This window comes from Pseudophryne corroboree, chromosome 4, assembly GCF_028390025.1.
Source record: "Pseudophryne corroboree isolate aPseCor3 chromosome 4, aPseCor3.hap2, whole genome shotgun sequence".
Taxonomy (NCBI): Eukaryota; Metazoa; Chordata; class Amphibia; order Anura; family Myobatrachidae; genus Pseudophryne; species Pseudophryne corroboree.
In genome coordinates this window covers 205,481,597-205,509,408 of record NC_086447.1, presented here as the reverse complement: position 1 = coordinate 205,509,408, position 27,812 = coordinate 205,481,597, and the positions used below count along the sequence as shown (strand labels likewise).

The 27,812-nt window shown below is 46.7% G+C and overlaps 2 protein-coding genes and 1 pseudogene across 7 annotated transcripts in view; 1 reads left to right on the top strand and 2 right to left on the bottom strand.

Moving 5' to 3' along the window:
• THAP4 (THAP domain containing 4) overlaps positions 1-27,812 on the top strand; it is a 227,011-nt gene that overhangs the window by 88,764 nt on the left and 110,435 nt on the right. The window lies entirely within an intron of this gene.
• The window catches only part of ATG4B (autophagy related 4B cysteine peptidase), a 132,467-nt gene that overhangs the window by 46,287 nt on the left and 58,368 nt on the right, over positions 1-27,812 (bottom strand). The window lies entirely within an intron of this gene.
• Positions 12,083-12,184, bottom strand: LOC134913552 (U5 spliceosomal RNA; annotated as a pseudogene).

Here is a 27,812-nt window from a genome sequence, read left to right as displayed (position 1 = left end):
ATGTAATCAGTATCACACTATTGTGTTTTTATATTTTTATGTTTGAGGGTCAAAGAGTTGATGATAAACTTGTCCTCTAGAAGTACTCCTATATGAATTGCATCAGCGCCTGAAGACAGCTTGGTGATATTTTTTCTTTGCAAAATGTTTCTGGGTGTGTGGTGACACCTTTTCTCACTGAACAGTCATTAGGCAGCTGTAGCGCACTATACGTCTTCACGCTTTTCTGTCAATAGCTCATAACCTACTCAGCACTTGCGATCACTTCAGACTATTCAGTTCCAGATTTGACGTCACAGACCCGACCAGCGTTCGCCCAGCCACGCCTGCGTTTTTCCTGGCACGTCTGCGTGTTTCCGCACACTCCCTGAAAACGGTCAGTTGCCACCCAGAAACGCCCACTTCATGTCAATCACTCTGCGGCAAGCAGTGCAACTGAAATGCATCGCAAAACCCTGTGCAAAACTACATTGTTCGTTGTGCCCGTAGGTCGCACGTGCGCATTGTGCCACATACGCAGAACTGTCGATTTTTAGCCTGATCGCTGCGCTGCAAACAAATTCAGCTAGCGATCAACTCGGAATGACCCTGATAGTCTCCACACACTTTGTCAGCAACTCACATACACTTAAAGGGTAGAACAACAGAGTTATTCAACTTTACAGGATGTGAGGGGATGGCGCAAGGTTAGGACATAGTGTTTGGTATCCAGATGTGTAGTATTTGTAGATCTACATTCCAGTTGTTATCTGCAGTTGATCGCATGTTTCTGCGTGTAGATAGACACAGAAATATAATATTCGCAAACTGTTATGATACTGTACTCAGGATATTCGGCGGGAACCCAGTGGCGAACACCTGCAAGTACATCTGGACCAAGCATCGCCCACTGATTCAAATCAACCTATGACCCCTCATGTACTGTAAATGACCATCCCTCTGACCTATGAAAGAAGAGCTTACATTTCCCATTGTACTGTATTTGGACACATTGTATAAAAGAGGTCTCCTGATCCAGACTTCAGTCCCTATTTCTCTGAGGTCATCTTGCGAAGACTGACTGAGACCTAGATCCAGGAGCGCTCGCGAACAAACGTATGTATTATTGGTTGCAGCTCTTCTCTGTAATATTGTTGTACCGTTTATCTGTATCTTTTAAGTAAATACTGTTGATGCGACCACAACATTACATTTAACTACTGGTGTCGCATTCCATTCTTGTTTGGGGATAAGGTGTATTCAGCCACACGTGTCGCTGCATTGTGCGCATAGCATGTCGACGTGTATACGCAACATGCATACATAACTTAGCGGTTATTTGCTTATGATTAGCGGCTGCAGCGGACCGACCCACAGTGTGATAAGGTATTGCTTTTCCTTGTAATTTAATCAAACGTCACATCTCCCAATTCCTACCGCAGAAAAACATCTCTTCAGCATGATGCTGCCACCAAAATGCTTCACTGTAGGGATGGTATTGGCCTGGGGATGAGCGGTACCTGGTTTCCTCCAAACATGACGCCTCGCATTCACGCCGAAGAGTTCAATCTTTGTCTCATCAGAACAGAGAATTTTGTTTCTCATGGTCTGAGAGTCCTTCAGGTGCATTTTGGCAAACTCCAGGCGGGCTGCCATGTGCTTATTACTAAGGAGTGGCTTCCGTCAGACCACTCTACCATACAGGTCTGATTGGTGGATTGCTGCAGAGATTGTTGTTCTTCTGGAAGGCTCTCCTCTCTCCACAGAGGAATGTTGTAGCTCTGACAGAGTGACACCTCCCTGACTAGGGCCCTTCTCCACCGATCGCTCAGTTTAGACGGCCGGACAGCTCTAGGAAGAGTCCTGGTGGTTCCGAACTTCTTCAGTTTACAGATGCTGGAGGCCACTGTGCTCATTGGGACCTTCAAAGCAGCAGATATTTTTCTGTACCCTTCCCCAGATTTGTGCCTCGAGACAATCCTGTCTGGGAGGTCTACAGACAATTCCTTTGACTTCATGTTTGGTTTGTGCTCAGACATGCACTGTCAAGTGTGGGACTTGGACCTTATATAGACAGGAGTGTGCCTTTCGAAATCATGTCCATTCAACTGAATTTACCACAGGTTGTGTCCAATTAAGCTGTAGGAACATCTCAAGGATGATCAGTGGAAACAGGATGCACCTGAGCTCAATTTCAATAAATTTGCAAAAATCGGAAAAAAAAAAATACTTTTTTCACATTGTCAGTATTGTGTGTTGAATTTGGAGCGGAAAAAAATGGATTTATTACAATTTGGAACGAGGCTGTAACATAACAAAATGTGGAATAAGTGAAGCGCTGTGAATACTTTCCGGATGGAGAGAGAGAGAGAGAGAGAGAGAGAGAGAGAGAGAGAGAGAGAGAGAGAGAGAGAGAGAGAGAGAGAGAGAGAGAGAGAGAGAAATATATATATATATATATATATATATGGAAGTGGTGTAGACCTAATAATGCGCTGAGTAAAAAGCTCCAAACCTTAATGACGTACTCCCTGTTAGATAGAGTACAAAATAGGAATACAAAAACAAGATGTCATAAGGGAGCTGCAAGTATTGTATATATATAATATCTTTCCAGATTCTGACCACACAATGATAAAAACAATAGAATTTATTCACATATTATCTATGTACATTTTCAGTAAACATAGACTATCGCATAAAATCCAATATTGGATACAATAAAAAATGCAGTTTTACAATTCTGTTGGAGACATGATACAATCAGTATATCCCATCAAGTTGTATAATTTGCAGGATGCCTGATGTTTTCGCAAGAAACAATACCCGACGCGTTTCGTCCTCACGGACTTCATCAGGGGTTCATGTCAATCAAAATAGGGGCCAAAGACCGATTTTTAGCGGTATAATTAGTCCCACAACAATTTCAAAATGGTTTAAAATCAAATGATCACGCTGAATGTATCAGTGTTCACAATAGGTCCAGCCCTCATGGGAGTGCAAACCGTAAATTTGTGCTGTTATAATCGCTAATTGTTAAACCACATTAGTAGTGTTCAGCTTTAAGTGGTGACAGGCTCTCCTGAACAGCAGTGTCCACAGTTCAATTTATGGCACTCACAGCTGGGGTGCCTTCTGCTTTAAACACGCCAACGTTTCAACACCACTGGGGTGTTTTTTTTCACACCAACGTGTGATTGCCAAGAGGGTGACTTGATTCATGTAATTATGTTTGTTTTATAAACCTCTTGTTGTATGTGTGTGGATGACCCTCTGAGAAAGGTGCGCCAGCACCGAAACGGCTGTCGTCAGGGTGGGGGTTATTATGCCCCAAGCTGCTTACTGTTATGATACCAGTACGTCTGACCAGAGGTGATCTTATGACGGAGGTCAGAGTACTGGACTGGAATGCTGGTTACGGGAGCAGGAAAGCCTAGTAACCCCTGGCGCCCTAACTCCGTTGTCTCGCCCGTGTTATCAGAAATCCCCTGCGAGACTATGGTTGCTTGAGCCCATGGCAGCCGCGTTTGAAGGGCGGATTATGTCTGCCCAACTCCGATGCCCCCTCAGGTCTTAATGGGAGACAAAGGGAAATCCGAGACAGGGTGATAACAAGGGGCCCTCTGACTAAGCAACCAGGCCAGGGGCTACAAGCTAACTAACTTAAACCAGAAGTATGTGCGGACAAACCGCCAGGGAAAAGGACAACCAAAAATCCACGAATCCGTTACTCCTATCCAGCACCGCTGGATACCAGAGTGGATTTGTGGGAGCGGAATCCTCCGCAAAAAGCTCCGAAACACAATGTAACCAAATAATAAATAGTAAGCGGTCAAGCCGCAACACACGGCTACGCCGCGACTCACGAACACCACAGGATGTTAAAGGTGCTCGGTCAGGACTCCAGGAAAAGATGACAACTTCCGAGTATTGGACCACTGAGGACAGGAACGACCGGATAGACAGGACTGGAAAACTCTCTTGCAACAGACACAGCAAACAGGAAGCTATTACCGGCGTCTGTGAGAAGTCCAGAGAGTGCTTTTAACTGGGAGCTCTCCAATCAGGAGCCAGACAGGGTAATTAACAATCATGCCGTGCAGCTGCATGCTGCACGGCCAGGATACCAATGAGGTGATTAATCTAGACCCAGCAACGGGGAACGCGGTCCGACAGTGGCGTCCCCGTTGCTAGGGTCTGAGCGGCTCCGTGCGCCCGGCGTCTAGCGTTGCTAGGGAGCCGGCGGCTGTCCGCATGCGGCGTCCCTAGTTGCTAGGCGCCGGGCCGCACTGACGGGCGGACCCTCGGCGCCTAACAGTACCCCCCCTTGAGGAGGGGTCAAGGAACCCCTAAGGCCAGGTTTCTGAGGAAATTCTCGAAAAAATGCCTTTTTGAGCCTCGGGGCATGGAGATCCTCATCCAGGACCCAAGACCTTTCTTCTGGACCATAACCTCTCCAATGTACCAAAAAATAAAGCCGACCCCGGGACAACTTGGAATCGAGAACCTTCTCCACCAAGAACTCCTGCTGACCCTGTACATCTATTGGTGATTTCCCCTGAGAGATCTTCCGAGGAAATCTACTGGAAGAAACGTATGGTTTCAACAGGGAGCAATGGAAAGTATTTCCGATCCGGAGAGTTCTTGGTAAACGTAACCGGAAAGCAACTGGATTGACTTTTTTTATAATATGAAATGGTCCAATAAATTTAGGGCCCAATCTGGCTGAGGTTTGTCGAAGTCTAATGTTGCGAGTCGACAACCACACCCTATCTCCAACTTTAAAAGTGCACGGCCGCCGGAGCCTGTCAGAAAAAAATTTCTCCCGAAATGCCGCTTTTCTGAGAGCAAGGTGCACTTTTCTCCAAATGAGTCTGAGATGAGCGGTCAAGGTCAGTGAGGAGACAGAGGAATGTTGAAAAAAGGAATTAGCTCTGGGGTGAAAACCAAAAACTGTAAAAAATGGAGACACATTGGTGGAGGAATGACAGGCATTGTTGTAAGCAAACTCCGCCAACGGAAGAAACTCGGACCAGTCATTTTGGAGTTTGGCCGAGTACAAACGCAAATATTGTTTTAATGATTGATTAACTCGCTCAGTCTGCCCGTTGGATTGGGGATGGTAGCCAGACGTTAAAGACAATTTCATCTTTAAAGAGGCACAAAAAGACTTCCAAAATTGTGCAATGAATTGTGGACCCCGATCAGAAACAATATCAGTGGGTAACCCATGGAGTCTGAAAACATGGCGGAGGAACAAAACTGCCAATCCCTGGGCAGATGGCAATCGGGGAAGAGCAATGAAATGGGCCATCTTGCTAAAACGGTCAACTACCACCCATATGACTCGGCATCCGGCTGACAGAGGGAGGTCCACCACAAAATCCATGGAAATATGAGACCATGGCCTGAGAGGAACATTCAAGGGCATAAGCTGACCGATAGGCAAGGAACGGGGAACTTTATGCTGTGCACAGACCTGACACGAAAAAACAAACTCCTTAATGTCTTTGGAAAGACCAGGCCACCATACTGAGCGGGAGACTAATTCCAAAGTCTTAGCGATCCCCGGATGCCCGGCAACTTTGCTATCATGAAACTCCGTCAAAACGGTTGCTCTCAAAAACTCAGGGACATAAAGACGACCAGCAGGAGTATTTCCAGGAGCTTGATGTTGAAGCTGCTTTAACTGGGTAAATAAATCTTGTGTGAGGCCTGCCCGAATGACTGAAGACGGAAGTATGGGAGTAACAGGACTGTTATCATGAACTGGAAGAAAACTGCGTGACAGGGCATCCGCCTTGGCATTCTTGGAACCTGGCCTGAAGGTGATAATAAACTTGAAACGAGTAAAAAATAAAGCCCAACGAGCTTGCCGGGCATTCAGCCGTTTAGCTGATTCAATGTACTGAAGATTTTTGTGATCAGTCAAAACTGAAATGGTATGTGTTGCTCCCTCAAGCCAATGCCTCCACTCCTCGAAAGCCCATTTAATAGCCAGTAATTCCCGGTTACCAACATCGTAGTTGGATTCAGCAGATGAGAATTTCCTGGACATAAAGGCACAAGGATGTAATTCCAGAGAATCCGGATCCTTCTGAGATAGGATAGCCCCTACTCCAACCTCCGAGGCATCAACCTCAACAATGAAAGGCAATTCTGGGTTGGGATGTCTGAGGACCGGGGCTGAGACAAAGGCTTGTTTCAAGGCCTGAAAAGATAACTCAGCTTCACGTGACCAGTTGGTTGGATCCGCTCCCTTCTTAGTCAGTGCCACAATGGGAGCAACTAGGTCGGAGAAAGAGTGAATAAATCTTCTATAATAATTCGCAAACCCTAAAAAGCGCTGAATTGCTTTTAAGTTGGTGGGTTGCGCCCAACTAAGGATGGCTTGGAGCTTCTTCGGTTCCATACAGAATCCCCGAGGGGAAATAATGTACCCTAAAAAGGATACCTCCGTGACATGAAATTCACACTTCTCCAGCTTGGCATATAGGTGATTTTCACGTAATTTTTTTAGAACCTGACGCACCTGGGTAACGTGTTGTTCAATAGAGTCAGAATATATCAAGATATCGTCTAAATAGACTACTACGAATCTTCCAAGAAAATCACGGAGCACATCGTTAATGAGATCCTGGAAAACTGCCGGAGCGTTAGACAGGCCGAATGGCATAACCAGATACTCATAGTGACCCGACTGAGTACTGAATGCCGTTTTCCACTCATCCCCTGACTTGATTCGGATGAGGTTATATGCTCCTCTCAGGTCAATCTTAGAAAAAATCACAGCCGAACGTAGCTGATCAAAGAGGACAGAAATCAGCGGCAAAGGGTAAGTATTTTTTACTGAGATTTTATTCAAGGCTCTAAAGTCAATGCAAGGTCTGAGTGATCCATCCTTCTTCTCCACAAAGAAGAAGCCTGCACTTAAAGGGGATTTAGACGGCCTGATAAATCCTTTCCCTAGCCTTTCTTTAACATATTCATTCATAGCCACAGTTTCTGGTCCGGACAATGCATATAACCTTCCCTTAGGCAAAGTGGCACCAGGAATTAGCTCAATAGCACAATCATAAGGCCGATGGGGAGGCAGAATGTCCGCATTGCCCTTGGAAAATACATCAACAAAATCCTGGTATTCCACAGGAATGGGTGCGGGAATGACAGCAGCTATTCTGATGGGAAGCGTAATACATTCCTTATTACAGATGGTACCCCACTGTGAGATCTCCCCCGACTGCCAATCAATGATGGGATTATGAAAGGCCAGCCAAGGGTGACCCAGAACCACTGGAACTGCTGGGCAATGGGTAAGGAAAAATTCAATTTTTTCGGAATGAAGAGCTCCTACCGAAAATAGTACAGGAGGTGTACAGAGAGAAATACCCCATTGGACAAGGGACTCCCATCTAAACCATGCATGGTGATACACCTACCCAAGGCTAACTGAGGAATACCTAAGGCCTTGGCCCACGTTAAGTCCATAAAGTTCCCTGCAGCTCCACTGTCAACAAAAGCCGACACCGAGGAACAGAGGCTGCCAAAGGAAACTTTAGCTGGGACTAACAGTGAATTATTTGAGGAGATAAGCTGCAGACCAAAGTGAACCCCCTCACAATTCACTTGGTCGAGGCGTTTCCCGACTTGTTCGGACAATTACGGGCAAAATGTCCCTTACTCCCACAGTACAAACAAAGACCAGAATTTTGCCTTCTGGTTCTTTCTTCAGGAGACAGCTTGGAGAGACCTATCTGCATGGGCTCCTCTATGTCCACAGGAATGGAGACAACACCAGGAGTAGACCCGACAGATGCTCCTTTTTCAGCCCTCCGCTCTCTGAGACGACGATCAATCTTAATAGAAAGCTCCATGAGTTTATCAAGAGTCTCAGGAGCGGGATACTGAAGGAGACTGTCTTTTATAGACTCAGATAAGCCGAGGCGAAACTGACTGCGCAGGGCTGGGTCATTCCATCCACAGTCGTTCGACCAACGGCGAAACTCCGTACAATAAATCTCTGCGGGATTCTTACCCTGTGTCTGAGAGCACGCAAATGACTCTCGGCGGATGCCTCTCTATCAGGGTCATCATACAATAGCCCTAAAGACCCCAGAAAGGCGTCTACAGACAACAATGCCGGATCGTCAGTTCTTAAACCAAAAGCCCAGGTCTGGGGATCCCCCTGAAGTAAAGAAAATAGGATTTTGGTACTTACCAGGTAAATCCTTTTCTTTGAATCCATAGGGGGCACTGGAGTACTCTTGGGATATGGACGGCGTAGCAGAACAAAGGCACTGAATATTTAAATTTAGAACTCTCCACCCCTCCATATCCCAGAGTACCTCAGTGTACGAACCCAGTGTTTTTACTGAGCGAACTGCTATAGAGAGGTTGACAATGGAGAATTCCTATAACATACCGGACAACAACAAAGTTGACCCATAAAGTTAATGTCAACTAAACAGTTGACAGCATAACCGATAGACCTTGATAGTTTGAACCAAAAAGGTGAAAATGTGTTACCATAAGCTCCTTTGAGCGTAATACAAACAAGGTAAAACCTGTTACCCTAAGCTCCTCTGAGCTTAAACAACCCAGGTAAACTGCTCTGGGTGGGCGTCCAGTGCCCCCTATGGATTCAAAGAAAAGGATTTACCTGGTAAGTACCAAAATCCTATTTTCTTCTTCATCCACTAGGGGTCACTGGAGTACTCTTGGGACGTACCAAAGCTTCCCTCGTGGGCGGGAGAGCTGTTTGACACTTGTAACAGTAGGCAGCCAAAGCTAGATGCTGATGCCGCAACCATTCATAACGTGTAAACGTGCACAAACGTGGTGCACTGAAGGCTATGTAGCCGCGTAGTAGACGCTCCACGACCCGCTGGGGCTGACATTCCCACAGAACCTGTGGGATGAGCTGTTACTGACGTAGGCGACTGTAACTTAGCCTTAAAGTAAGCCTGACTTGTAGTCATTGTTATCCAACTGGATAATGTCTGCTGAGAAAACTGGCTAACCCCAGTTGGCAGCATCATAGAGAACAAACAACGTATCCGTATTACGTACTGTATACGGTCGGGACATATAGACGCGTAATGCGTGTACCACATTCAGAATTCTAGAATGTGCTGTCAACACAGGAACCACTATTGGTATACTGATTGCTTTGTCATGAGAAAACGTAAATACGGTGGCTTGGAATACAAGACACCCAAATATGAAAACAAAACCCTTGCCGAAGCTAAGGCTAGAAGAAAAATGTTTTCCCAAGTGAGAAACTTAATCCCCATTTGTTGTAAGGGTTCAAAATATGAAAACTGTAAGAAATGTGAACCCAACCTCAAGTCGCCTGGCGCTGTAGGTGGGATAAATGGAGGCTGCACTTTGATGACACCTTGTATAAAGGTGTGTACCGACGCAATAGAGTCAAACGTCTTTGAAAATAAGTTGACCACACAGATACCTGCACCCTCAGTGCAGATAAACGCAGTTCTCCATCCCACCCTGTTTGTAAAATAACAGAATACGGGTAACTTGAAAGATGATGTCGGAAACTTCCGAGCTTTACCACCTATATATGCACACCAAATTTGTAATAATGAATTTGTAATAATGAGCTGCCTTAAGCAGCTTACTAGCTCGTAACATGATAAGTATAACCGATACTGTAATGACCTATTTCTTTTCTTAAGAGGGCGGTCTGAACCCCCCACCCCGTCAACCGCAGCCGCGGTATATAGGTAATAGGTACTTAGGTAACTAGGGGTAAAAGAACGTTCCCTGTTGTAACAGGTTGGACGTATTATGAGCGGACCAAGATCGTGTGCCAGTATTCCTTGGAGATTCGAGAAGCAAGCTCTCCGAAACCCATGAGATATCACTAGTATGACTGTGACGAACGGTCTTATGATCCGTTTTCGCAACGGAGAGCGCAGCGGAAAATGGTGGAGCCAGATACACGATGCTGTATGACCACACGAATGTGAGAGACTCCACCGCCACTGCCCTTGTGATCTGTCGTTCTGTACACATACTGAGCGTTTGTAATTGTGGCGAGATGCCATCATGTATACCTGAGGGTAACTCCTTTTGTGTACTCACATATGAAACACCTCTGGATTTACGGTCCAGTTTTCAGGATATAAATCCTGACGGGCGAGATCATCTGTCTAACAGATGTCCACTCGCGGAATGAACCCCGTTGACATCCTCCCATAATGGTGTTGTGGGCAATAGAGGATTCGAGTTACCTGCTGCATTGCCATGCGGCTACTTGGTTCTTGTGTATGCAACTCCCGTTGCGTTGTCTGACCGCACTTGGTCAGACTGAAAGCGAAGCATGTAGTGCATTGAAAATTGCACGGAGTTCCAGGACATTTATCGACAGCAATCTGTCGTGATCCGTTTTAGAACTCTGTCGCTGATCTTTTTTAACTACAACTCCTGAACCTCTGAGACTCTTGTCCAGAGTATATACACCCTCGCCCCTCTGTGGGAAACGCGAGTGAAGGCCGGCGAACTAAAGCGCTTTGAAAACACATCATTATTGTTAACAGGCGAATACACCAATGTACCGCTAGTGTGCGTGGCTTTTACACCAATTACTAGATGTACATTTGTTCTTGCTGGTGTAGTAGGTAAATGTCTTTGATTTACCGTATTTATAATCTTACCTAGGAATTGACGTCGTTTAGACGGAATTAGATGCGATTGTTTTTAAAACTTGACCTGCCACCGCAGTATACATTAGTAGCGCAAGTTAGAGGAACTCTGTTGAGACAGAGTTCTTATGAGCAGATCGTCTAAGTATGGACGATTGTCACTGGCAGGACTCTGAGATGAGCTATCATCACCAACATCACTTTGGTAAATACCCGAGGCGTTGACACGATGCCAAATGGTAGTGAAATGGTTAATGGTTGTGGCGTTTTGCAAACGCTAGAACCTGTGATGACCAAACCGGAATGGGTAAATACGCATTGTGAAGATCAAGTGCAATTATGCAATTTTGTGGCTCCAATATGCAAATAGTAACCGCAGAAAATCCATTTTCAAACTGCATTAAGTGACTTGCTGATTGAGACTGCGACGGAGCTGTCTGGTTTTGTTACCCCAAACAGAGGGGAATAAATAACCCTGACTCTGTTGGTGTACTACTGCCTGGATATAAAAACAGCTGAAAACCAGCAGAGACTAAATGGCAACCTGCCAAACCGTTCGACAGAGGCAGTCTTGTCCTTTAATCTGTAAATATCTGAGACATCCATGAGTTGATGTCTGGAAACCCCGCAAATGTAACGTGTAAAGACGCGCTTCCAGAATTGGAACATGGAGATGCCTAAGAGGTCATCAAGCCACTGGCTTGCTGACTGTAGTGTCGTGTCGTTACAAGGCGTGACTGTTTTGTCTTTGAAAAAAACTGAAGTCTAAAGAGATTAAACGCCGGCACCAGTATTTCCGTTTTGATACTGGCTGCGGTAATGGCTGAATATCAAATTTAGGACCAACAAGTTCTGGCCTTGTCGCACTTAAACTAGCGACGATGAAAGTAACCGGCGTTAGCAGAAGCTTTACAGATATACTCTGCAGCTTCTTTTTCATTGTTTCCATACATAGAGTCTAGTGACCCAAATGTATTCTGGGTTTTTATAATGTTTTACACAGACGCATTTACCAATGGCGGATCGCGTCATTTTGGAAACGATAAAATAGTGGTTAGAGTCTACTCAGTCTCTGTAAAAATGGAGACATTGACTCACTGGGATTTAGCAATGTATGGTTGTCAAAAACCCCGCCCTATCTGAGTGCTGGTCTAATGTACCCTTCTCACTCGTAGTTATCGGTGTGAGATTTGACATAGAATTGTGCATTAAATTATAAGACCAGTCAACAACTGTCTTTTGTTAGAGCTGGCGGAGTAACTTCCGAGACTCCGATGTTACCGCTCTTGTAATTTGAATTGCCAATGCTTAACATAGGATTTTTAAAAATTATTTGTAGTCTGCGCTAGAGCCTTACTCGCTATGCAGACAGACCCCACAATAGGCAACGGACAGACACTTGCACGACTTATTGTTATGTGTCATATATATATATTTTATTGCTGAACAGCATATTTATATGAAACTCATGGTTGTTTCTCTCTACGGAAATCTATAGTAAAAGCGAAAGATTTATTTGATGTGAAGAGAAACTAGAGTATTCTTTATGTGAAAAACAGTTCACATGGGCATGTGAAACCCGAACCAAATTCCCACTAACACCCCTGCGCCTCTGGTGGCTTAGAGATGTAGGGCAGGAATGTTCCAGAATTACACCCTGGAAAACAACAGGAAGCATGGTTAAAATGGCCCCTTTGCCATGCGGACCGTGATAATCACAGAACAAGTGACAAATGTTTCCTTGTTAATCTAGCCTATTATACAGTATAATCACAGGCTGGGTACAACACATGCTCTATTAATAAATATATATATATATATATATATATATATATATATATATATATATATATATATATAGGCTCAATAGCCTATGATAATTACAGACATTAATATATTTATACAGCATTTACATAAGCTGAATAGCCTATTATACAGTGATAATCACAGACTTAATATAGGCTCAATAGCCTATTATACAGTGATAACCACCAACATTAATATATAGGCTGAATAACCTATTATACAGTGATAATAACAGCCATTAATATAGGCTCAATAGCCTATTATACTGTGAAACTCACAGACAGTAATATATGCTCAATATATTACTCCCAGGACAGGTAACAATACATTATAAATACCTGTCACCTATATATAGCTGCCTATACACTGTGCTGCTGTATATTTAATCCGCCAGAATTCCACCGTGCCTTGTAACGCTGTGTCCTGCGGGAAGCCTGCAGCCTCATAGCGCTGGCACATGTGGGTGGATGGCTGCTGGGCGGCCGGACGGAGCGGCGGTCCCCGTCTCTGTACTGAGACTGAGGGAGCGTCTGCGGCCGTATGGCGCTGGCGGCCGGACGGAGCTGGGCGGCCGGACGGAGCGCTGGGACGGGCGGCCTGCAGACATAGCGGCTGGGGCTTGCGGGCGGAAGAGCGGAAGCAGTATTAACCCAAACATAGCGGAGCGGCAGCCTGCGCTGACCGCCCCGTTCCCCAGCCTACCTTGTCTCCTGATCATGGCTGCGACGGGCTTCTTATGTGTAAGCTCGTCCAGCTGTTGTAAATTATGGCTGTGACGGGCTTCTTCTGTAAGCTCCGTCCAGCTCTGTAGTCCTGGCTGCGACGGGCTTCTTATGTGTAAGCTCGTCCAGCTGTCTTGTAAATCATGGCTGTGACGGGCTTCTTCTGTAAGCTCCGTCCAGCTCTGTAGTCCTGGCTGCGACGGAGCTTCTTTGTGTAAGCTCCGTCCAGTCCTCTATAGTCATCTGGAGTAGATCATGGCTGCGACGGGGCTTCTTCCTGTAAGCTCCGTCCAGCTCAGGCAGCAGTACATGGCTGTGACGGGGCTTCTATCTGCAAGCTCCGTTTACAGCAGGTAGTGAACTGCGTGTGGCTGTGAGGGTGCTCTTTGTGAAGACCGACACGCCATGCGCTGCCCGTGCAGCGGCACTATCCCGGACCCATGTTTTTCTTGAAACTGGGAAGGGATGTGCTATTAAAAAAAAAATAAAAAAAAAAAATGAAAAATTAATAAAAATCTTCCAACAAGTGTGGGAATCCCACAAGCCGATGTTAGTGCTTTGAGCACAGAAAAAACACTGGGTTCGTACACTGAGGTACTCTGGGATATGGAGGGGTGGAGAGTTCTAAATTTAAATATTCAGTGCCTTTGTTCTGCTACGCCGTCCATATCCCAAGAGTACTCCAGTGACCCCTAGTGGATGAAGAAGAAATAATAATTCCGACCCGCTGAGATTCCGTACCTGAGGAGACTGGTCTTAAACGAAAATAAAGTTTACAAGACTCTTTAAAATTAAAAAACTGCTTTCTATCCCCAGAAAAACGGTCAGGCAAATGCATTTTTGGTTCAGGAACGACCCTCGGGGAAGTCCGTAACAGATCTTCCTGTGACCTCACCCGAAGGGACAGATCCTGAACCATCTGAGTAAGTTCTTGAATCTGACTAACTAGAAGCTGGCCAGGATTTGGCCCTACACCAGTGGGATTCATGAGGCCGACAAATCTTCCAAACTGAAATAAGGGAAAAAATCAAACCCTGTTTAATTTTAAATTTTAGTCTGGCCGGTAATAATGTTATGATACCAGTACGTCTGACCAGAGGTGATCTTATGACGGAGGTCAGAGTACTGGAATGGAATGCTGGTTACGGGAGCAGGAAAGCCTAGTAACCCCTGGCGCCCTAACTCCGTTGTCTCGCCCGTGTTATCAGAAATCCCCTGCGAGACTATGGTTGCTTGAGCCCATGGCAGCCGCGTTTGAAGGGCGGATTATGTCTGCCCAACTCCGATGCCCCCTCAGGTCTTAATGGGAGACAAAGGGAAATCCGAGACAGGGTGATAACAAGGGGCCCTCTGACTAAGCAACCAGGCCAGGGGCTACAAGCTAACTAACTTAAACCAGAAGTATGTGCGGACAAACCGCCAGGGAAAAGGACAACCAAAAATCCACGAATCCGTTACTCCTATCCAGCACCGCTGGATACCAGAGTGGATTTGTGGGAGCGGAATCCTCCGCAAAAAGCTCCGAAACACAATGTAACCAAATAATAAATAGTAGCGGTCAAGCCGCAACACACGGCTACGCCGCGACTCACGAACACCACAGGATGTTAAAGGTGCTCGGTCAGGACTCCAGGAAAAGATGACAACTTCCGAGTATTGGACCACTGAGGACAGGAACGACCGGATAGACAGGACTGGAAAACTCTCTTGCAACAGACACAGCAAACAGGAAGCTATTACCGGCGTCTGTGAGAAGTCCAGAGAGTGCTTTTAACTGGGAGCTCTCCAATCAGGAGCCAGACAGGGTAATTAACAATCATGCCGTGCAGCTGCATGCTGCACGGCCAGGATACCAATGAGGTGATTAATCTAGACCCAGCAACGGGGAACGTGGTCCGACAGTGGCGTCCCCGTTGCTAGGGTCTGAGCGGCTCCGTGCGCCCGGCGTCTAGCGTTGCTAGGGAGCCGGCGGCTGTCCGCATGCGGCGTCCCTAGTTGCTAGGCGCCGGGCCGCACTGACGGGCGGACCCTCGGCGCCTAACACTTACTCATGCCTGTCATCTAATGTAATGTATCAACTTCACTTCTTATGAGATATTTTTTTATGATTCTGGTGAGTAAATCGTCATTTAATTGGAATGCTTACAGTCGTGCTGGTCTTTCCACCATTAGAGCCTTATGGGACCTAGGATGGACTTTTTCTATGATAGTCTATAGACCCTGCACCCAGCTTGTCTTGAAAGTGTGTGCGGTTTACTCCTGGACATTTCTATATATCCAATATAAGAAAAGGCTAATGCTGCTCCTCAGCTCTATGGGGTAGGAGACTTCTAGCATTTTGTATGCTGACGGCCACTAGATGGAGCCCAACGGAGCAATTCAAGTGTGCCCTGTTCGGGCACAAACAGCCGTCGGAGCTGACATTACTGTTATGATGTTCTGTCATTTTGACCAACTGGGAACTAGTATATATATTTGGTATCTGTGCTGTAGTAACATACCACGCTTGTGTATGAATCTACCAATTCACAAAGTACATTTATACACTAGCAAGACTAGTAAATAAATGGTCTTGGGTTTTTTTTTTTCATTAAATACTGCTGCCATTTTTGCCTCAGGGTTTTTGTCAACACAGACATTATAGTCTTCTGGTTTTTATGTATGGAGGAGGATCACTGCTCTTCAATACTTTATACTCTTCACTCGTCCCAAGCACTGCAGTGGTTCTTACCTCAAAGTCCCCCTTATACTGTAGTTGCTGTACTTGGACCTGGAAAGGGACAGAGCTTGATGATGTGACATGAGTGACTACCAGAGAATATTCCTACACCCACCAGTCATTATGAGGTACCCTCTTCCAAATGATGTGGCCCCTAAGTGGTTATCATTGGTAATAAAAAGATAACATGGGCGATATTCAATTGTTATATCGTGCCCAAGTTGTGTTTTTCAATACACGTGAATATATATATATATATATATATATATATATATATATATATATATATATATATATATATATATACACAGACACATACATACATACATACATACATACATACATACATACATACACACACACACACACACAGATATATATATATATCCAGGGTTTATACGATCTTGGAAAGCGGGATTAATGCAGACGCAAGACTCACAAAGTACTTACTTGTTAGCTTTTACTTCACTTTTCTTGCAATTTACATTAAAATGCTCTTTTTGGACATTTTGGGTAAATTTCTTATGGGTGATTCTCCAGAAAGTTAACATAAAGTCCAGTGCATCACATGCTTTTACATTTGTTTTTATTTTAAACTGGTCTAAGAAATTGCTGTTATACTGTATGAAAACTTAACTGCTTAATAGCAATGCCTTACCCTATAACTTTTTGGGGTTTGTGTTTTACTACACTCTGTTTCACCATGTTTAGTTAATATTACTGTTGTAGTTATCAACAGACTAAACCTCTGTCAGGTGAGAATGCTGAATACTGAACTTTGGGCCTAATTCAGATCTGATCACAGCAGCGAATTTGTTAGCCAATAGGTAAAACAATGTGCACTGCAGGAGGAAAGGGGGGGGGGGGGCTGATGTAACGTACAGAGAGAGTTAAGGGGTGCACTCACGGAGCGATATTCTAAGCAATCTGACTAGATTGCTTAGAATTTCAGCATTATCAGGCCAATCTAGCGGGTCACTCACGTCACCCGCTGGGTGAAGTGAGCGGCCCCCCATCTCCCTCCGCACGCTCAGCACAGATCGCGCTGTGCTGAGCGGCGGGAGAGATGTGTGCGGAGCGAACCGCTCAGCACACATCTCTCCTGCATCGGCCCGTCTATATGAGCCTTTAGATTTGGGTGGGGTGTGTTCACACTGTTCACACTGAAACCTAAATTGCAGTGTAAAAATACAGCGGCCAGTATTTACCCTGCACAGAAACAATGTAACCCACCCAAATCTAAGGGTGCATACACACGGTGAGATTCGGACTTATCCGATTCTCACCGTGCGACAGGGGGCCGGGTCGGCACTTAGCCAGTATCGCAAGCACATAATGAGTGTGCTTGCGATGCTGGCTATGTGCGATGTCAATCCTGACTATCTCTTCTATAGAGATAGCCAGGATTGACTTGCCTGCACAGCCTATTTTTTCTGCCGATGCCGACCGCGCGGGGCCGCGCATCGGCATCGGATCGGGATCGCAAGGTGACTGTCACCTTGCGATCTGCACTATATTTTCTTCCGATTCTGACTATATAGTCAGAATCGGAAGAAAATATCTTACCGTGTGTACACACCTTAACTCTCTCTCTGCGCATGTTATATCTGCCCCACCTGCAGTGCACATGGTTTTGCCCATTAGCTAACAAATTTGCTACTGCGATTAGGTCTGAATTAGGCCCTACTGTCCGATATCACCCAAGTAATAATTACAATATAGGTGATAATTATGAAATGTTGCAGAACAAGGACAAAGTGATTTTCACACAGATCAATCAATGGATTTTTCAGCCACTAGTGGTAGTATAAAGCAATGTTGCAGCTGTATGCAGTCACCATATCATCATTCATGATGTCAACATTCACAGTGTCGACAGAAGGTAGGCACCGATTATGCGGACATAGAAAAAAAATGTCGGCATTGATAGAATGTCACCATTTCCAGGAGGCTGAGGGTTAGGTTCAGGGTCGAAATGACAGGAAAAATACCATGCTTGCGTTGTAACAATGTCAAGATAACATCAGTGTCAACATGCTGTTGACATGGTCAAAGTCAGCAGGTTCAATGTCAATATTACAACCGTGTCAACGCAACACAAAACAAGAAAATAATTCCACAAAGGACAATAATAGGATTTTAATTACTTACCGGTAAATCCTTTTCTCATAGTCCGTAGAGGATACTGGGGTTCCATTTAGTACCATGGGGTATAGACGGGTCCACTTGGAGCCATGGGCATTTTAAGAATTTGATAGTGTGGGCTGGCTCCTCCCTCTATGCCCCTCCTACCAGACTCAGTCTAGGAAACTGTGCCCGAGGAGACGGACATACTTTGAGAGAAGGATAGATAAGGATAGTGGTGAGATTCCGAACCAGCACACACAAACAAGAGGAAAGCCTTGCTAACCAAACTTGAAACAGGAACAGCAACACCTGAACCAAAACAACAATACTTAACCAAGTAACATTGCAGGAAAAACGAAGCACTGTGAAGGCGCCCAGCATCCTCTACGGACTACGAGAAAAGGATTTACCGGTAGGTAATTAAAATCCTATTTGCTCTTATGTCCCAGAGGATACTGGGAATCCATTTAGTACCATGAGGAAGTACCAAAGCTTCCAAACCGGGTGGGAGAGTGCTGAGGTTCCTGCAGAACTGATTGGCCTCTGAGGACCATCAGTTTGGTCATAGTATCAAACTTGTAAAACTTTGCAAACGTGTTCGAACCTGACCAAGTAGCTGCTCGGCAGAGCTGTAAAGCCGAGACACCCCAGGAAGCCGCCCAAGAAGAACCCACCGACCTAGTCAAGTGGGCCTGAACAGATTTCAGAACCGGCAAGCCTGCCGTGGAATAAGCATGCTAGATAGTGAGCCTGATCCAGTGTGCAATGGACTGCTTTGAAGCAGGACACCAAATCTTATTGGGATCATAGAGAACGAACAGCGAGTCAGATTTCCTGTGACGAGCTTTCCTCTTTACGTACACATTCAAAGACGTTGGAGTAGCAGAGGTGTCCGTAACAGCCGGAACCACAACAGGTTGGTTGATGTGAAACGCGGACACCACCTTAGAAAGGAATTGCTGACGAGTTCTGAGTTCAGCTCTGTCCTCATGGAAAATTAAGTAGGGACTCTTGTGAGACAACGCCCCTAGCTCCGATACACGTCTTGCTCAAGCCAAGGCCAAGACTGTGACCGTCTTCCACATAAGATACTTAACCTCTACCTCCTGTAACGGTTCAAACCAGTCCAATTGGAGGAACCACAGCACCAAATTAAGATCCTAAGGTGCTGTAGGAGGCACAAAGGGAGGTTGGATGTGCAGAACTCCTTTCAAGAACGTCTGGACCTCAGGAAGAGAAGCCAATTGTTTCTGAAAGAAAAAATGGACAAGGCCGCAATCTGGACTTTTATTGAGGCCAGATGTAGGCCCACATCCACACCCGACTGCAGAAAAAGCAGGAATCGTCCCAGATGAAATTCCACAGCAGAATATTTCCTGCTCTCACACCAAGAGACGTATTTCTTCCAAATACGGTGGTAATGTTTAGACGTTGCCCCCTTCCTGGCATGAATCATAGTCAGGATGACTTTGTCAGGGATGCCTCTTCCGGCAAGAATCACCCGTTCAACTTCCATGCCATCAAACGTAGCCATGGTAAGTCTTGATAGACGAACTGGCCCTGTTGCAGAAGATCCTTGCGAAGAGGAAGAGGCCATGGATCTTCGAGGAGCATATCCAGAAGGTCCGCGTGCCAGGCCCTTCTTAGCCAGTCCGGAGCAATGAGTATTGCTTGAACCTTTTCCCTTTTTATTCTTTTCAGAATTCTTGGGATCAGAGGAAGTGGAGGAAACACGTACACCATCTGACAGACCCATGGAGTCATCAGAGCATCTACCGCCACTGCCTGTGGGTCTCTCGATCTGGAACAATACCGCTTGAGCTTCTTGTTGAGACAAGAGGCCATCATGTCGATTTGTGGATATCCCCATCGATGTGTCAAGCACCTGAAAACTTCCGGGTGAAGGCACCACTCCCAAGGATGCAGGTCGTGTCTGCTGAGGAAGTCTGCTTCCCAGTTGTCTACTCACGGAATGAAGACTGCTGACAACGCCACAGCGTTTCTCTCTGCCCAGAGGAGAATTCTTGACACCTTTGACATTGCTGCTCTGCTTTTCGTTCTGCCCTGTCGGTTTATGTACGTCACTACCGTCATATTGTCCGACTGGACCTAAATGACCCGATCTTGAAGAAGATATGAGGCCTGCAGAAGAGCGTTGTATATGACCCGGAGTTCCAGAATGTTGATTGGTAGGATGACTTCCTGACTTTATCATCTTCCTTGAAACTGCACCCCCTGGTTGACTGCTCCCCAACCTGAGGCTTGCGTCCGTTAACAGAATCCAGTTCTGAATTCTGAACCTCCGACCCTCGACGAGGTGAGAAGTCTGTAGCCACCACAAAAGGGAGATCCTGGCTTTCGGAGACAGACGAATCCTCTGGTGCATGTGAAGATGCGATCCGGACCATTTGTCCAACAGATCGAGCTGGAAGGGTCTTGCGTGAAATCTTCTGTTTCTGCTGTGGGGTACACTGGGCTCCACAAGGATAGACATAGGGGGTGTAGAGTAGGATCTTGATCCGAGGCACCAACAGGCTCAAAAGCTTTCACTGTTCCCAAGATGCATAGCGCCGCCTCCTCTATTACCCTGCCTCCCTGCACAGGAGCTCAGTATTGTAGTTGGTGCCGCAGATAGCAGGCACATAACAGAGGGGCTGCTTCAGGCAGCCCTAAGAAGAGTTTTTCTTATGAAGAAAAGTGAAGACTTCAAGGGCAGCAGCAGTGCGTAAATGTCAGGAGACATTCACTGCTGCAGCTCCATCTCTACCCAGCGGCGCTGTACACTCCCGCGCCCTGGTTGCCGGGTAACTACAGCAGGAGGCTCCGGTTTTCTTCTGGTCAGGCACACACAACTGGGGCTCTCCGGGATCGCGTGGCCGCGCTTCGGGAGGTGGTGAGTGGGTCCCACTCGCGGGACCCGTACTTTATCGCGATCCGGTGCGGCCGGTGGGAGGCGGGCCGCGCGCGCTGGGGGTGGACACTGTGGCAGTACAGGCAATCCCATTAGATCACCAGGGCATGGGTGCAGGTCAGGTTTTCTCTTAAAACCTTTATGTGTGTAGCCCGCAGTACCAGGTGGTTTTGCCAGCAGAGGGGATAAGGCTTGGACCTAGAGCCCCTCCCCCAGCGCGCCATTTCCAGTAAATGTTCCCGCCCTGGAGCTGCATATCGGTCTCTCCCTCACTCCCTGTCAGTGTTTGGGCGCCATTTCTCTCAGCTACACTGTTCCTGGGACTGCTTGGGCAAATCTCCTTTGTAAAGCCGCCTGGTTGTCAGCGCTGTGACTTTACATGACACTTAAATATTCTACATGTCAATTAGACAGTGTTAGTTAAGAAAGAATGCATTTAGTCAGGGTTCTCTGGTACAAGTACCCTGTGATATACATCCAGTTCTTACTGTGCAGTGTTATATCTATTGTTTACAGAGATAGATAGATAGATAGATAGATAGATAGATAGATAGATAGATAGATAGATAGATAGATAGATAGATAGATAGATAGATAGATAGATAGATAGATAGATAGATAGATAGATAGATAGATCTATCTATCAGTGCAGTATTATTGTTGGTAATAACCTCTGCATTGTATAACTGTGACTATATGTGTGTGCATTAGCTTGCCGAGTGATTTCCATTTTGTGTCTCTCACACAATTTGCTATGCCTATATTCTATAACCTGAGGGGGCTTGGTGCGTCAGGTTTTATAATAATAATATAGGATATTCACAAAGATATACTCTAATACGTATTTTTCTCTGTGATTTTAGTCACCATATCTCTCCTGTATCTCTGCTTGTGCTGACTACACTGCGCCGGGGTTTTGGGCAAGAGCTATTGTGCTGCTGACAATTGTACTGTGTTACCTGAAATTGCAAGTTATATCATGTCTGCTTCTGAAGGCAACGGTTCTGGGGCTGAACACACTGCCGGTGTTGCTGAAGCCACAGATCCCTATGAGGAGACTATAGCAGCTGCGGGCTCTGGTTCTGGGGGCTCCTTGCCCCCCAGTGGAACTGTGGCAACGGGGGTACATAATGACCCACCGTGGGCTACTTTCTCCACGCTTCTAAATACGCTAGTTACTAAACTAACACCCCCTATGGGACCTCCTATGCCGGTTCAACTGTATGTGGTCCCCGCAGCTAACCTGCCGTGGTCGGATAATTTGTCTGCTCAATTGAAGAAGTTGAACCAGTCCTTGACTACTAAAAAGTCTGACCCTCGCTCGCCTAAGACCAAGGGGTCCTCTAAGCGAGCTCTTACCTCCTCACAATCCACTGCTGTCACTGACACCTCGTCTGATGAAGATGGCGCTTACACTGACCCCACAGATTCTGATTCAGATACTGCTGATGGGGAGGGTAGTTCACATGTGGATGTTTCTGATCTTTTGGAGGCTATTAAGTTGATTCTACAGATTACGGATGATCCCGAGCCATCCGTCCCTCCTAAGAAACCAGATAGGTTCAAGCGTCAGAAGATGGTTAAACAAGTTTTACCTCACTCTGACCACCTAGTGGATATACGTCAGGAACCCTGTGGAAACCCGGGAAAGAAGTTTGTGCCTCAAAAGAAGATGCTGGCTCGCTATCCCATCGCGCCAGAGCTGTCTAAAAATTGGGAAACGCCTCCTCCAGTAGACTCGCATGTGGCTAGGATGGTGGTTTCCTCAGCTCTACCTGTCACTACCATCACGTTTCTAAAAGAGCCTACGGATAAACGTGTGGAGGGTTGTCTGAAAGCGATTTACACCCGTACGGGTGCTGCACAAAGGCTTACTATTGCAGCAACATGGGCTGCAGAGGCTATTGAAGCATGGGCCCTAGAGTTGGAAGCTGAAATCTCTTTTGACCATGCTAGACAATGCTTGTCATATATTGTCACAGCTTCTCACTATATTAAAGAAGCAGCTTCTGATGCCGGTATTCTAGCAGCCAAGGCCTCTACTACATCAGTCCTGGCTCGCCGGATATTGTGGCAGAGATCCTGGTCTGTGGATCTGGACTCTAGAAAAACCCTGGAGGTACTCCCTTTCAAGGGAGATAAGAGTTTAAACCTACCAGTAAATCTTTTTCTCCTAGTCCGTAGAGGATGCTGGGGACTCCGTAAGGACCATGGGGTATAGACTGGCTCCGCAGGAGACATGGGCACTATAAAGAACTTTAGAATGGGTGTGCACTGGCTCCTCCCTCTATGCCCATCCTCCAGACCTCAGATAGAGAACTGTGCCCAGAGGAGACGGACAGTACGAGGAAAGGATTTGGGTAATCCAAGGGCAAGATTCGTGCCAGCCCACACCATCCACGCCGTATAACATGGAACATACGCAACCAGTTAACAGTATGCAACAAACAGTATCAGGCAAAGACTGATTTCAACTGTAACATAACCCTTATGTAAGCAACAACTATATATAAGCCTTGGAGAAAATAGTCCGCACTGGGACGGGCGCCCAGCATCCTCTACGGACTAGGAGAAAAAGATTTACCGGTAGGTTTAAAATCTTATTTTCTCTTACGTCCTAGAGGATGCTGGGGACTCCGTAAGGACCATGGGGTTTATACCAAAGCTCCAGACCGGGCGGGAGAGTGCGGATGACTCTGCAGCACCGACTGAGCAAACGCAAGGTCCTCATCAGCCAGTGTATCAAACTTATAGAACTTAGCAAAAGTGTTTGAACCCGACCAGGTAGCTGCTCGGCAAAGCGGTAAAGCAGATACGCCTCGGGCAGCCGCCCAAGAAGAGCCCACCTTCCTAGTGGAATGGGCCTTGACCGAATTTGGTAACGACAATCCTGCCGTAGAATGAGCCTGTTGAATCGTGTTACAGATCCAGCGAGCAAAAGTCTGCTTCGAAGCAGGAGCACCAACTTTGTTGGCTGCATACAGGACAAACAGTGCTTCTGTTTTCCTAACCCGAGCCGTCCTGGCTACATAGATTTTTAAGGCCCTGACTACATCCAGGGTCTTGGAGTCCTCCAGGTCACCCGAAGCCACAGGCACCACAATAGGTGGGTTCATATGAAATGATGAAACCACCTTGGGCAAAAATTGAGGACGAGTCCCCAACTCCGCTCTATCCACATGGAAAATCAGATAGGGGCTCTTGTGAGACAAGGCCGCCAATTCGGACACCCGCCTCGCAGATGCCAAGGCCAACAACATGACCACCTTCCAAGTGAGAAATTTTAATTCAACCGACTGAAGCGGTTCAAACCAGTGAGATTTTAGGAACCGTAATACCACATTAAGGTCCCATGGTGCCACTGGGGGCACAAAAGGAGGCTGGATGTGCAGCACTCCCTTTACAAAAGTCTGGACTTCTGGGAGAGAAGCCAATTCCTTCTGAAAGAAAATAGATAGGCTCCATTAAAGTACAAATTTTGGCCCTAACTTCAGGCCCATATCCACTCCTGTCTGTAGAAAGTGGAGAAAACGGCCCAGATGGAAAACCTCCGTAGGAGCATTCTTGGCTTCACACCAAGAAACCTACTTCTTCCAGATACGGTGATAATGTTTCGCCGTCACTCACCTCCTTCCTAGCCTTTATCAGCGTAGGGACGACTTCTTCCGCAATACCTTTCCCAGCTAGGATTCGGTGTTCAACCGCCATGCCGTCAAACGTAACCGCTGTAAGTTTTGGAACACGCAGGGCCCCTGCTGTAACAGGTCCTCCCTGAGAGGAAGAGGCCACGGATCTTCTGTGAGCATTTCCTGAAGATCTGAGTACCAGGCCCTTCGAGGCCAATCTGGGACAATGAATATTGTCTGCACTCTTTTTTGTCTTCTGATTCTCAATATTTTTGAGATGAGAGGAAGAGGAGGGAACACATAGACCGACTGGAACACCCATGGTGTCACCAGGGCGTCCACCGCTACTGCCTGAGGGTCCCTTGACCTGGCACAATACCTCCGAAGTTTCTTGTTGAGGCGTGACGCCATCATGTCTATTTGAGGAATTCCCCAAAGACTTGTTATCTCTGCAAAAACTTCTTGAGGAAGTCCCCACTCTCCTGGATGGAGATCGTGCCTGCTGAGGAAGTCTGCTTCCCAGTTGTCCACTCCCGGAATGAAGACTGCTGACAGAGCGCCTACGTGATTTTCCGCCCAGCGAAGAATCCTGGTGGCTTCCGCCATTGCCACTCTGCCACTTGTCCCGCCCTGTTTACATGAGCCACGGCTGTGACGTTGTCTGATTGAATCAGAACCGGTAGGTTGCGAAGAAGATTCTCCGCTTGTCGTAGGCCGTTGTATATGGCCCTTAATTCCAGTATGTTGATGTGTAGACAAGCCTCCTGGCTTGACCATAGTTCCTGAAAATTTCTTCCTTGCGTGACTGCTCACCATCCTCGGAGGCTCGCGTCCGTGGTCACCAGAACCCAGTCCTGAATGCCGAACCTGCGACCCTCTAGAATGTGAGCACTCTGCAGCCACCACAGGAGAGAGACCCTGGCCCTGGGGGACAGGCTTATTTTCTGATGTATTTGTAGATGGGACCGGACCACTTGTCCAGAAGGTCCCACTGAAATGTCCTCGCATGAAACCTGCCGAATGGGATGGCCTCGTAGGCTGCCACCATTTTCCCCAGAACTCGAGTGCATTGATGAGCAGACACTCTTTGGTTTTAAACAGGTCTCTGACCATGTTCTGGAGGTCCTGGGCTTTTTCTATCGGGAGAAAAACCCTCTTCTGTTCCGTCGTTGGAATTGTGACTTTGGCAGATTTAGAATCCAACCGTGCTGTTGTAGCACTCTCAGGGAGAGCGATACACTCTTCAGCAATTGTTCTCTCGATCTCGCTTTTATCAGGAGATCGTCCAAGTACGGGATAATTGTGACTCCCTGCCTGCGCAGGAGCACCATCATCTCCGCCATCACCTTGGTGAAAATTCTCGGGGCCGTGGAAAGCCCAAACGGCAACGTCTGAACTGGTAATGACAGTCCTGTACAGCGAATCTCAGGTTCTCCTGATGAGGAGGATATATTGGAATATGAACGTATGCATCCTTTATGTCTAGCGACACCATAAAATCCCCCCCTTCCAGACTGGAGATCACTGCCCGGAGCGATTCCATCTTGAATTTGAACTTTTTCAAGTACTGGTTTAGGGATTTTAGATTTAAAATCGGTCTGACCGAGCCATCCGGCTGCGGAACCACGAACAGCGTTGAATAGTACCCTTTACCCTGTTGTACTAGGGGAACCTTGATAATCACGTGCTGTTGACACAGCTTTTGAATTGCAGCTAACACTACTGCCCTCTCTGGGGGAGAAGCTGGCAAGGCCGACTTGAAAAATCGGCGAGGGGGCACCTCTTCGAATTCCAGTTTGTAGCCTTGGGATACAATTTCCATCGCCCAAGGATCCACGTCTGATAGACCCCAGACCTGGCTGAAGAGTCGAAGACGTGCCCCCACCGGTGCGGACTCCCTCAGTGGAGCCCCAGCGTCATGCGGTGGATTTTGTAGAAGTCGGGGAGAACTTCTGTTCCTGGGAACTAGCCGAAGCAGGCGTTCTTTTCCCTCTACCCTTACCTCTGGCGAGGAAGGATGAGCCCCGACCTCTTCTGGACTTATGCGAACGAAAGGACTGCATCTGATATTGTGGAGTTTTCGTTTGCTGTGGGGGAACAAAAGGCAAAAAGGTAGATTTACCCGCGGTAGCTGTGGAAACCAGGTCCGCGAGACCTTCCCCAAACATATAGTCACCCTTGTAAGGTAAAACCTCCATATGCTTCTTTGAGTCGGCATCACCCGTCCATTGGCGGGTCCACAGGGCTCGCTTACCAGAAATCGCCATGGCGTTGGCTCTCGAACCTAGCAGCCCAACGTATCTCTGAGCTTCTCTCATATATAAGACTGCGTCTGTAATGTGACCCAAGGTCAATAAAATGGTATCCCTGTCTAGGGTATCCAAATCAGCTGACAAGGTATCTGTCCAAGCTGCAACCGCGCTACATACCCATGCCGATGCTATTGCCGGTCTGAGTAAAGCACCCATATGCGTATAAATTGATTTTAAGGTAGTTTCCTGTCTGCGATCAGCAGGATCCTCGAGGGCTGCCGTGTCTGGAGACAATAGCCCCACCTTCTTGGACAAGCGCGTTAAAGCCTTGTCCACCCTGGGCGAGGATTCCCACCGTACCCTGTCCTGTGCAGGGAAAGGATACGCCATAAGGATCCTCTTGGGAATCTGCAGTTTTTTGTCTGGAGTTTCCCAAGCTTTTTCAAATAACTCGTTCAGCTCGTGAGATGGGGGAAAGGTTACCTCAGGTTTCTTTTCCTTATACATGGCCACCCTCGTGTCAGGGACAGAGGGGTCATCTGTGATATGCAACACATCTTTTATTGCCATAATCATAAACTGAATACTTTTGGCCACCCGCGGGTGTAACCTTGCATCATCGTAGTCGACACTGGAGTCAGGATCCGTGTCGGTATCAGTGTCTGCTATTTGGGATAGAGAACGTTTTTGAGATCCTGAAGGGCCTTGTGACACAGTCAAAGCCATGGATTGACTCACTGCTTTTTCCCTGGACTCTGCTTTGTCCAACCTCTTATGTAATAAGGTCACATTTGCATTCAAAACATTCCACATGTCCAACCAATCATGTGTCGGCGTTGCCGACGGAGACACCACAATCATCTGCTCAACCTCCTCCTTAGATGAGCCTTCCGCTTCAGACCTGTCGACACACTCGTACCGACACCCCCCCACAGACAGGGATATATTTATATGGAGACAGTTCCCCAATAAGGCCCTTTGGAGAGACAGAGAGAGAGTATGCCAG